This window comes from Drosophila santomea, chromosome 2R, assembly GCF_016746245.2.
Source record: "Drosophila santomea strain STO CAGO 1482 chromosome 2R, Prin_Dsan_1.1, whole genome shotgun sequence".
NCBI lineage: Eukaryota > Metazoa > Arthropoda > Insecta > Diptera > Drosophilidae > Drosophila > Drosophila santomea.
In genome coordinates, this window is record NC_053017.2 from 15331941 (window position 1) to 15338747 (window position 6807).

A 6807-nucleotide genomic window follows, 5' to 3' on the forward strand; every position below is an offset into this window, starting at 1 on the left:
GACATGTCAGTTGCACTCTGACCCCGCATGCCGACCACAAACCGCCGCTTCGAGTGTGAAAATGCTTGAATTATTGATGAATGCCATCGCTGAATGGGGCAAGCGTGCGAGCGAGAGGGCTGCGCAAAAGGGAGCGAGATAGCGAGACCGCCCGCCTGGCCGCAATTACATATGCACATTCATGCGAATGCCACTTGATGTTGATGCAGTTGCTTCTGATGCTGCAACATCTGCCGCCTGCTGCTGCTGCACACGCCACGCCCCTTTTTTGGGCGGGCCGGCGACGACAAAACAGCAAAGCGTGGTTTGAGTGACACTTGAGTTTGCCACAATTTTAATTGACATCCCCGCACAGTGAAAACGGCGCTGTGGGATCTCCAGTCGGGGGAATTTGTAATGTAACTTCAGCACAAAATTGATGAATGGACTGGAGCGGCGGAAGTGCTGGGCGAAATTAATGAGCCAAGGCTATTGTTGCGGTGAGCCCAATGGGGAGGAATCTGCTTGAATTCAGGTAATTGATTAGATTGCATTCGAACATCACAGCAGCACAGCAACACAGCCTAAGCCCATAAGTCCAGCAATACCAGTGGCCTCGGGTCAACGTTACGTATGCGCAATATCTCAGTGTGCATTATTATTGCAGGCCCTGAATTGAAATCGATGCCAACTCCCTTTGCGCACACACAAAATCTTTGACAATTTAATTAGTTTAATTACAGTACGGATGCGCTTGGGGAGAATCGAATGGTAATTTCGGTTTATTTATTTAGCCAAATACATTTTATGTCGTTTGCAGCTCAATGGGTTTTGCTGCCCGGAAGTGCAAAAATGTCATTCCATTTGGCCGGACTAAAACCTGCTTATTCAGGCCTTCTGCCAGTCAAGTGGTTTATTATTTCCGATTCCAAGTCGTCCATTGAATGAATGCAAACAAAAAATTGGCTTCACTGCTCTTTTGTGCCTTGCTTTTTCTATTTATCTCACATTCTTTTGTTTGGGATTTTAAATTCCCGCAGAATGAAAGGCAACGAGGTCGGTTTATGTGCATATATATGTAGGTACCAGCGTTTTGGAGAACTACGATGGAAAACGGAGCAAAATGGACAGAAAGTCTGAACGTTTCGCGGAAAATGTACGTGGAAATAGCAAAAGCAAATAACCAGGGAAAGCGTGAATGGAAAAACCGAAATCGAAGCAAACAGAGCACTAACATGCGCTGCCAAAGAAATCTGGAATGGTGCTTCCAAGTAACAAATTGGATTCAACTAAACAGAAAATTAACTTTTATTTATAAAGGTTTAAAAGAGTAACTTTATTTTTTAACGTGTAGTTAGAGCAAACAGCGTTACCCGTTTTAGGACCCTGGGGAACTGGCAATATTTCCCCGAAAACGGCGTAGAAATGTAAATACCCAAAGTTAGGGCAATTCGGCGGGCATAACAATCATAAAAGCGAAACAATCATAATAAATGTGGGAAATCCTTTTGGTTGCAGAGTCAGAGTTGAATTGAAAATTGAGGCTTTGCGGTAACAGTTGTTCGGTGAAAATCCCTGTGAAAATGGGCAAAGGGTTTCCACGCGGATATTTAAGGGCAATTCCGGGCCATTAGCTAATGAACAGCTCTGATCCGATCTTTTTTTTATGACTGCGCACCACTTTGATAACAAACTCCGCACAAAGCACATTGCCACCTTTTGTGGCATTTAATTAATAAAAAAAAGAGAAAGAAAAGAAAAGAAGGGAAAGAAAGCTGGGCGAGTAAGGAAAACCACTTTCGAATGCTCCATTGAGCAGGCAGTAAAAGTAGCGCTTCTGATGCCGTGGGATCTGCTTATGGCCAGCTGGGAATGCATTCCAATTTAACATTCCCCATAAATTTGCAGTCCAACCCAACCGCCGTGCCGAGTTAATCAAGGCTTCGGTAATTTGGAGAAGAGTGTGAAGTGTTTTTGGCCCCAGACTCAATGGAGTGTATTATTCGCGCTGGCCACCGCAGCAGCAGCAGCAGCCGCCCCAGCACTTCATCAATGGCCACCCCCAGCCTGGCTTACTTGGCCACCCAGCCAACAAACCACCCAACCACCCAATCACCCAACCACCCAGCTCCCTTATCACTGCAGTGCTGCCTTCGTTCCGTTAAGTGTTTTACAGCGCTTTCCACAAAGCGCACATCATTCATGTCCGAGGCAGGATGTAATATTTGCCCAAGGCCGAAACGGCACGGCCCGAAGCCCATCCCTTTTTTTCCCTTTCAGCCAGCCTTTCATCCAGCCACGTACACACATCAATGGGCCAGTACGACAAGTGCACTGCGAGAAATGGTGGCTTACATCAGTAAGGTATAGCAACTTTTGGTTGCCTCTGTAAGCGAATCTTTTCTACTAAAGTGCATGAAACATACGCATCCAGTTATTGCCTATCAAGTGCTTACGAATCAAACGCATTTTCCAAGTGGTAAATATTTTCTTCAAGTGTACTTGTGTGGCGGTGCGGCAGTGCGGCAGTGTGTGTAAGAGAGGATATGGATGTGAGTGTGCACGTCAGTTGGACAGTTGGCAGTGGCAGGCTTTCATTGCATATGAATCAAGTAAAGGTAATTGAAAATCAAAGCCACTGAGTTTTGAAGTCGGGCTGGAACTCCCGAGTGTCCGTACTCCTTACTCCTCCTTTCCGCACTCCGTACTCCTCCTTTCCGCACTGTTCCGGAATGCTCGCCGTGCTCTGGGCCTGGCTTAGTGGCAATTGTCGGGGTCCCGTCTCAAAGGCAATTTACGGTTCGTCTGGCCGAGAGATGCGGTGTTTGAGGTAATTCAACTTGCAGCTACGGGGCTACGGACCTACGGAGTGCTCATTGAGCGAATGGCCTGTCCCGTTTTCGATAAGTTTGATTAGTCAAAAGTGCTTTTGTTGGTTATGAGGGGCTCCAGTGCAGTGCAGTTCAGTCCAGTGCGAAGTACCATGTCAAATTGGCCCAAAGGCAGAACGGGTGCTAGCAGGTAGCAGGTGGCAGATGCCATGTGGCAGGTGGCATGTGGCAGGTGGCACGTGTCTGGATGCAGGACATCCAACTACATCTGGGCGACTGCCTGCCGCCTGTCCGCACACTTTTCGTGTGCACTGTGACACTTAGCAGACAATTAAGCTGCTGACCCCCAGAAAACAATGTGAAGCATCCAGCCAGGTGGCTTGCCCCAACTCCCCAACTCTCCAACTCCCATGCCCTCGGAATCTCAGCCCAGTCCTTATGGGTCTTTGGGTCTGCGGTGGGGGTGCGACTCGGGCTGGGACTTTTCATAATTAATCCGAAAACTGCCGCCGGCATTTCCCAGCGCTTATGCCACCCAGCTTGCGGTGTGTGCGGCCCACTGCTGGAAAAGCATTTTCGCCATTTTCCAAGACAATTTGTGAAATTGCTGCGCTGCTGTTGCTGTTGCTATTGCTGTTTCTGGTTTCTGGTTTCTGGTTCTGTTGCAGCTTTTCCTCCCTGGCTTTCCCGCTTTCAATTCGCCGCCTTTGTTTTTGCCATTCGCATTTCCACTCTTCAGTCCCAGTCCCATTTTCAGTGCCAGCGAGCAAAAAGCGAGAGAGAAGTGGGCGCTGCTGCAGTTGCTCCAAAATCTCCAGCGCTTTGCCAAAAGGGAAAATGCAGTTTGAACGCACAGATGAAAAAACAGTCGCCCAGTCACCAGGTCGCTTTCCGGTTTTCAGTTTCACGTGCGAAAACTCCGGGGACAAACTTTGCAAATTGTTTCGCCTTTAGGTGTCCGCTGAGTTCGAATTTCCTGGATAATTCCATTGGACTCACTTCATTTTCACACTTTATTAGATACAACTTCGAGATCCGGATGTAGTACTTCTATGTAGTACTTCTCCTAAGCAGTTTAATAAACCTAACTAACATCTCATCTGCATAAGATATAGCATCTAGATCGTTGGGTTTAAACTAAGCTCTACTCATTTCACTAGTTCCATTTAACTAGCCAAGTGAAGAAGCACTTAATTGGAGCTAAACTGGTTGGCAAAACCCCGCCATCGACGCCTGCTGTCGAAAGTTTGGTCGCCAATCCAAGAGTGCTTGCCCCAAAAGTGGAGCAGATTTGCGAAGAAAGCGAACTCGGGAAGTGTCTCGCTTGGCGGAGCTTGTCTCGGGGCCACTTGCCTAATCCGCTTTGCCATGTCTGGGGCGCGGATGTCAAATTTGCTGGCAACTCGCTGCTCCTTGCTCCTTGCTCCTGGCCCCACGCTCCTCCTTCCTCCTTCTTGTGGGCATAAAAAAAGTTTATCGAAGCGCGGCATGTTCTGTGGCAAGTAGCGCCATTGTAGGCAACTTTAATCCCGCTTAAATTATAAATGGTACATTTGGCTTTGCCCCAGCAACACCAGCAGTTGCAACCGACTGCCGATTCCGATGCCTATGCCTATGGCCTATAGTCACTCCGGTAGTCACTCCGCCGGATCCTTCTGCTCCAGCAAGCGAGAATCCCGGGAGGTCGAGTTCGAGCCTTGCCAAAAAGTTTTATGTGAGATGTCACAGTCTTGCATGCAACATGCATGTATAGAGTGGGCACCACAGTGTGGCACTGGTAAACACAAAACACTTTGTAGCCTTTTATTTGGCGAGTGCAATGCACAGTGCACTAAAGCCAAAGTTTACGGCTGGCATTTAGTTGCTCCGTCGGCCCCAAAAGCGGAAACTTCTAAGCCGAAACACGGACTAAAGTGAACCAAACTGACTTTGGTGGGCTCCATCTCCCCCCCCCTCAGCATTCCCCCAAAACATGGCCATAAAATTGCTGCCGACATGTTTGCTCCGCTCCCATTCGCTTGTTGAATTATGATTTTCTGCCCGGCCTGGCAAAGTGTCTCCATTTCGGAGTCCCATAGTCGTCGTCCTAAAGAGCAGGACTCGGTGCTCGGAACTCGGGACTCGGTCTTCTCCAGGCCAGGAAATCAATTAAAACTTTGCATCTTGTCAGGGGACCTAGACCGACTACTCGCCTTCTATCCCCGAAGCGATTCGGATTCCGGATCCCGGACTACGGACTCCGGACTCCGGACATGTTCCCATGTTGCTATGTGTGTTCCGTGCACATCAAACAAATGTCATCGCATGCCGAGCATCCGACAGTTAACTGCAATTAAACGTCATGGAATGCACAATTAATGCGCCAGGATGGCAGAGTAATGGGTATGAATTATGCACTTTAATGGGTAGCAAAGTGGGCTTGGGCTAGGGATGCCTCCAACTTGGTTTTATATCGCAGCCGTTTCTTTATTATTAAATTTATTAGAATTAAATCCAAGCATTTAGTTATGTCTTGTGTCTCTAGAGAGAAGTGTATTTGAACTTGGCAATGGAAAACTACTTAATAATATTCCAATATATCATTTCTAAAGCCTCTTTCTAGTACAACCAGCATTTTCAACAATTACTTGATATCGAATATAATCCCGAGTATTAAATGAATTTTTCGGTGGAATGCTCACCTCTAGCTGATTCCTCCAGTGGCTTTTAACAAATTCGCAGCTCATTCAGGCATTACGAGTACAAATCGCTGGGGGCAAGAGTTTATTAAATTTTCTCAAGCCCTCGGTCATTGTTTAGTTTTGCGTTCGTGTTTAGCATTTTTTTTTTTTGGCAGCACATTTTTCACGAAAGCGGAGGTCCTTTTTCACATTTTGGCCGTAACCTCGTTAAACAGTTAGCAAGCATTGCAGCTGAGGGGGGAATGGGAATGGGAAGGGGAAGGGGGAGGGGCCGGCGGCACAAATTTTAATTAGAGTGCGCCACGCAAACATATCCTGGCACATACATACATATAGCCTACAGAGTCGCCACCAAGGATGCGATACTTTGGGTCTCCGTTTCGGCCACAATGTTTATGTTTGTTTGTCATACATGGGGCGAGTCCCTGGTCCCTGGTGCATTGAACGGTATCCAAATAGGGCCCTAAAGCGTTTTGTATTCGGCTAAATTGGTAACGGGGGAACGGGTAAGCGGCAGGACGAGGTGCAGGACACTGGGGCCACGATAAACAAGGATGCATTTGCGGGGGCCAGGACCACGGTTCCTCCGATATACATATGCCACGTAGTTCCAGCAGTTCTTCTTCCTCTCCGACATTCGTTTTTTTTCTGTTTTTTTGGGGTTTTGTTTTTTTGGAGAACGCTGCCGAAAACTTGAATGTAAATTTGCTTTGGCTTCAGTCGAAGCCAGCCACAGAAACACAATGTAAACCGCCCATTTCCCGCTCGCAGATCGATCGATTTGGTCGAAATGAGATTCTTGCATGTGGTCGGTCCATCGGTCGGTCGGTTGGAGATTTTCTTCTTTTTTGGGAGTTATGCAACTCGCTTTCCATGAAAATTCATCGCGCTCCCGCGGCGCAAAAGTCTGATGTTCAACGAGGATTTCTAGGAAAAGTGGAGCGAAAACCATGGATATTTCGGTCCACTATTGCATCCAAACTGAATGTTTTTGTTTCTTTAATTTGTTTAAGTGTTTCGTTCCTGTTCTTTAGATGTTGGAATCTTTCAAGCTTAGAGTGGGAGCATCTGTGCCCCAAATGAGATGATTAATATTTAAGGCTGCCGTCACTCCAGCCGGAATAATCTGGGAGTGCAACCAAGTTTGCTGCACTGGCACACGGCACATTGGCGAAAGCCAATCCGAGCCAGTTTTCAGCAATTCACCTGGCTAATCGCATGGCAAAGCCGAGCCGAAAGTAATTATGGCCGTGTGCATTTCAAAGTATAACGGATATGCCGACGCACAGGACATCATTTGGCCTGCATCCTCGCTA